The sequence below is a fragment of the Colobus angolensis genome, unplaced genomic scaffold, assembly GCF_000951035.1.
Source record: "Colobus angolensis palliatus isolate OR3802 unplaced genomic scaffold, Cang.pa_1.0 Scaffold14, whole genome shotgun sequence".
In the NCBI taxonomy this organism is placed as follows: domain Eukaryota; kingdom Metazoa; phylum Chordata; class Mammalia; order Primates; family Cercopithecidae; genus Colobus; species Colobus angolensis.
This window is the reverse complement of record NW_012114488.1, coordinates 17,152,098-17,158,097: the sequence shown is the minus strand read 5'-3', so window position 1 is coordinate 17,158,097 and position 6,000 is coordinate 17,152,098. Positions and strand designations below refer to the sequence as shown.

At 36.0% G+C, this 6,000-nt stretch overlaps 1 protein-coding gene across 3 annotated transcripts in view; it reads left to right on the top strand.

Annotated features, from left to right (window-relative positions):
• REV3L (REV3-like, polymerase (DNA directed), zeta, catalytic subunit) overlaps positions 1 to 6,000 on the top strand; it is a 185,017-nt gene that overhangs the window by 1,208 nt on the left and 177,809 nt on the right. The window lies entirely within an intron of this gene.

The window sequence follows — 6,000 nt, the reverse complement described above, 5'->3', positions numbered from 1 at the left end:
GCCGCGAGCGCCCCGGACGGCGGGCCAGGTCGCCGCGCCATGCCCATCGGTGGACGGGTTCGTAGGGTCCGCTCTGAGGTCGGTCGCTAGTAGGACCCCGGACATCCCTTGTGTCCCTGAAGTGCCGCTTTCTGGAAACGGGGATGTGTCAGCCTTGTTGTCAGTCGCTCCCCATGGCCTCTTTTCACCCTCGCTCTCCTCTGCCCCTTCCGGAGATGCAGTGGGCCGAAGAGAGTGGCGCCTGGGGCCAGATAATCTTTCTCACTGGGGTGACCGTGTGACTCTGCTGTAAGTGCAGGTCTGACTCCTTAGAGTTTAGTGCCAGAGCGTCTGGGGACAGGGCAGCATCCTCAGGTGCAGTGCTTTCAGGAAATGTTCATCCATGGAAGTAGGAAATGCGTGTTTATGTTGCCCAACGTAAAACATCACACTTAACGGGGTGAATTTATTAGGAACCACAGCCAGACTCAGCAGCACAGACATTTTGAAAGGCTCCTAGGCTGGGCTGTAGGCTTACGTTTTAAGTACAGGTGTATTTTTTAAACACAACTATGTTGAAGAAGGGATGGGAAGGGGAGAGACAGCAGTGACACAAGGTACGTTCTCAAAAACTCTTGGGGTTTATGGTAATATAAAAAAGATAGAGGGTCAATTTACTAGGTGTTTTAAAATGGTTTTGCTTTTTTGTATGCTTTGAACTGCTTCCATGAAATAATGGAGTTCTAGGAAATAATGCCTCCTAGGAAAGGATGCTCTTCCCTCTAGCTATGAATTGCCCTATGGGATTTTAGATAGCATTTCCCACTTGATGCTCCTTGCCCTCATCACCATTCATCTTGTTACTACAGTCAGTTTGTGTGGACTACCAAGATAATAGCGCTTTCCCAAACACAAGCACTCATTCTAAGCTGTTATCTTTTAATGTGAATTCTCTTTGTTAAAATGTCAATGTCGTGAGATTTGGTAGCATATTCCTTTTTAAACTAGTGAATATAATTTTGATATGAACCTTGAAAGATGGGGAATTTGAGTGCTTTTAACATGTTGAAAGTGTAACACTTGAAACTTTGGAGGCTGGGAAATCGAGGAGATGAAGTGTTCTATAAAACAGGTTTTCTGCCCTTTTAATTGTAGTGGTGCTGTCTTTGTTTCCAGTTGGAATTTCACTGTAATGCTCTGTTCTCACTTCAGATGCAGAGGAAGGATAAGATAGTGAAGTTGATATGGCTCTGTTCAGCCAGATTTCCAAATCATAAAGGGACATGCTAGTAGGAGATACTGTGGCATTTCTGTGTATTACAGCTTGTATGGTTTGAATTACTTTTCCACACATAATTTTTTCTCCTTCACACAAGTCATTAAATATGTTTACCTGAGAGATAGTCAAGCTTTGTTTTATAGGAAAGTTTCATTTGTGGAAATAAATGAGTTTCACTATAAGCTAACTAATTCTATTACGTGAGAAATTGCTCCTTAAAAATATAGAATATTATGTGCTTTTGTTTTTCTGAATATTTTTAAAAAGACACATTAACTATTTCCTATTTCATCCTTCATGGACATCCCACAATAGATTACCAGCCCCTTATTTAAAAAAAAAAAAAAAAAAAACACCGAAAAAACCAAAGACTAAAAACCCCCACTGTGGTTTTTTTTGTTTGTTTTTTTGGTATATACTTTGAAATTTATATTTTAAATGAATTAAAAAGTGACGCTTTTTATATGTACATTGAAAGACATCAAACTTGATACAGAGAAAGTCAAATTTTAAATTAAGGATGATCAAATTTGCTATATAGTTTACAGTTTGCAACAAAAATGTTTGTTTCAACAAGAAAAACTTTGAAGTCATTGGCATACATTTAGAGTTTACACTTTTCATAAACCAAGCCAGCATTTTTATTAGTACGTCAGAAACTCCCAGTGAGATTAATATTAATTAAACATAATCAAAAACTTCAGAATTATCCCCACGGAAAACTAGTCCAATAAAATAAAACGTGAAAATTATTAATATAAAAGAGAGGGCAGTCTGACTCAGTAAAACTCTGAATGCTAGAATTTTTAATGAAGACAGATTTGTTTATAAGTAAAGATGTAAACATAATGCAAAGATATAAACGTAGTTTATATTATATCCTTATAGTTTATATCTTTACTAACAAGTAAAATAAGGAAAAAATGTGTAACACATGATAAACCTGTGCTACATAAAATACCATAAACATACTTTTTTCATATATAGGAATTAATTTGGGAGGTCTTTAATGCTTTACCTTGGTTTGGAGAGAAAATGTTTTAAAATTGAGTTTGCCTTACAAATGAGATACTGAAAAATAGCAACCAAAGATATTTTTTCTCAAATGAAGTGGCCATTTCAAAATTATATTACAAATTCTGAACTGATTGGATTAATACCCTTTTACTAGTTTAGTTTTTCTATTATTGCATGAAAAGCATTTTTCTGCTTTAGAAAACAGTCCAGTTGACTTTTGATTGTTCTGTGTTTTGAGGACGTATCTTGAGTAATTTAAGAAATAAAGTGTTTTGGGTTTAAAAGCTCCCATGTCTTAAGTTAGTGAAATTTGAAAAGGTATTTTTAAAAAGAGGGATATTCAGGGCTGGGTGCTGTGGCTCATGCCACTAATCCCGACACTTTGGAAGGCAGAGGCAGGAGGATCCCTTGAACCCAGGAGTGGGAGACCAGCCTGGGCAACATAGTCTCTACAAAACGAACAGACAAAGAAACAAAAATTGGCTGGTCGTGGTGGTGTGCACTTGTAGTACTAGCTATTTGGGAAGCTGAGACAGGAGAATCGCTTGAGCCCAGAAGGTTGAGGCTGCAATGAGCCAAGATCCCGCCCCCGCACTCCAGCCTGGACAACAGCCAGGCCCTGCCTTAAAAAAAAAAAAAAAAAAAAAAGTGGGATATTCAGATTTGAATGGCAAATCCTGAGTGATTTAATCCCTTCCCAACTGAGGACATTGATTCCTAAGGGAATCATGTCAAGTTTCTTCATCTGAGTTATGGAATTTTTTAAAAAACAAAAACAAACTTCCTCTCCATTTCTTTAACTAGTTTTTTAAGTGTCTTAAGCATTATTTTGACGTAATCAAATTGAGCAATATCATTTGTAGAAGAAATTGTTAATTTTTTCTTTTATAACAACATTTTGGTAACGTATTAATGGAGGGAAGAAAGGTTATGAATAAAGTATAGGACAATGTTTTTTCATTTAGATTTGAATATAGGTGTGACCACTCAGAGAATTCACTGCAGATAATATCATCAGGCTTCATTTGAGAATGTGACTTAGGTAGACTTGGGAAGCTGTCCATTTTCCACATCTCGACTCTTGCTTAGTTGCTTGATGTAACTCACTTCATGCTGAGTTTAGACAGCTCTCACAGTTTCCTCAGCACCAGGTTAAACAGAACTATCCTTTCAAAGAGCTTCCCTGCTGAGATGCAGAGTAGGAGTAAATAGAAGAGTGTGAGATGTTCACAAAGCAAGTAATTAAACAAAGTAGGCCAGACAGACTATAGAGGGAGCTGCTTGTCTTTAAGATTACTCTAAGGAACTCTACCACTTCCTTTAGCTTAGAGAATATTTTGATAGATCGTTCTAGATGCTGCTAGCCATGAAATCAAACTTTTCAACATAAGAAATGGATAATTCTGAAATGCTATATAAGTTTACATAGATGCTTATTCAAATTAGAAATATATTCTCATTGTTTATATTTTATAAAGTTAAATATAAGAAACTACCAGAATAACCTCTTTTTTTTTTTTGGTAAATTGGAGTTACATTTACAATAAGAATAATTTTAAAAACTAGCATGTATCAACAACTCAGGTTCAAAAATTTCTCTAATAGAATCTGCTTTGTTCATGCTCTGTTTTTTACTAAGTTATTTAAAAATATTTTAAGATCGTATAACACCTATTTGATTACAATTATTGGAGAGATTATCAGGAACACTATGGCGATTTGATGACTCATCACAAGCAAATTGGTCACTTTTTTTTAGTGTGTATTTGAAGCCCTGAGTAGCAAGTTATTTTAGCTTTAAGTGCCTTAAGAACAGCTTTACCCTCCAGAAGCTCACAATGTAGTAGAGATGATGGGCATGTAAACTTAAGTCAAATGCAGTATGACTGGACTATAGAAATGTGTGTAAGACAGAGCAAGGATTCAGTGGGAGACACGTTCTATATCCAGGCAAAAAGGGGAGTCAGGGAAGACTTCGTGAAGGAAATATGGATTAGTCATGTTAAAGGAATTTTTAAGGAACTTAAAATTTCAGATAGAGGAACAGCTACAAGGTAATTGACAGATTAAGAAAACTGCTCTTTGCAGGGCAGTTTGACAATGTATATTAGAATCCTTGAAATGTTCTTTTTTGACCCAATAATTATAGTTTTAGGGATTTTAATCTATGAATGTAAATCTTTTGGCAAATCTCGTTGTCTTTCGAATCCATCTGCTGCTTTTCATAATCATCACCACCCTAAACTACTAGCATTTTTGGTCAGGTTTAGTACAGTAGCCTCCTAATCTTGATTTATCCCAATCTACTTTGTCCCCTTCTGATCTGTTTCCTGTGATCAGAAGGATCTTTTAAAAATGCAAACCTGATTACATCACCCTACTGTTTGATATGCTTCAGTAACTTTCCATTGCATTCAGGATATGGACAAAACTCTGTGTCTTATATGGTGGCATCTACCTGTCTTACAAGGTCTTGCATAGTCTGGCCATTACCTTTCTGTCTAGTCATGACTTGAGCCATGTTCTTGACTTACTCTTTTTGTTCCAGCCATATTGGCCTTATCTCAGTCCCTTGTTCTTGCCATGCTCCTTCCCACAGTGAGAGCTTTGTACCTGCCGTTGCCCCTGCCTAGAATGTTTTTACTTGTCTTTCACCTAAACTTCGATTTATCTTTCCTCAGGGAAGCCTTCCCTATCATAGGCTCTCCAAGCACCATGAACTCTTCTCATAGCACTTGCTGTCATTGTAATTTTATGTCTTAGAGAATAACATGTTTTTCCAAATAGATTGTAAGCTCCAGAAATCCTGATAATGTGTTTCTTTTACCTCACCATTATAGAGTTAATGTTTACCACAGAGCTTGAGACTCATCTATTAATTCTTGCAACTCATTTGTTGCAAGGATTAATAAATAGATGATAATCATCACAGAGAACAACTCTAAATGTTCAACAGTTGGTAAATGGTTACATAAACTGGGTATATTCATTTGGGAGGATGTGTTTAAGACATGTTTTAGAAGTATGTGTAATAACATGGGCAAGTGCTGTCATTGTATTATGTGAAAAAAATTAGTTTACAAAATAGTCACTTATTAAAAGTGTGGAAAAAAATACACGAAAGTGTAAAAGTTGGTTATCTCTGGAAGGTATGTTTTATATTTTCAGATTTTTCACAGAGAACATGTACTGATTTTATAATTTTAAAAAATCCATGTGCAAAATTAAGGAAAAATTGGTTTTCTAGATATGGTTCCAGAAATGTAGTAAGAGACATGAGATTCGTAATGGTCTCCAAAACATGTGTCAACCAAAATGTGTGATTGCATGATGATTATATTATTGAACTTAATTATATAAATTGCATTTAGGAACTGCAAAATGATTCGTATATTAAAGCAACCCAGTAATTTCTGGTTTTATTATTCTTACTTGTATGTAAAGTACTTTTAATTTTAAAATGTTTTGAAAAGTAACATGGTTTTGGCACATGACAGCACTAAAACAGAGTAAAGACTAGAATTAACTCGAATATATATGAGAACTTAATACAGGTTGAGCATCCCTTATCCAAAACTCCATAATCTGAAATCCTTCAAAATCTGAAATGTTTTGAGCACTAACATGATGCCACAAGTAGAAAATTCCACACCTGACCTTGTTGTGATGGGTCACAGTCAAAACTTTGTTTCAGGCTGGATGCAGTGGCTCATGTCTGTAATCTC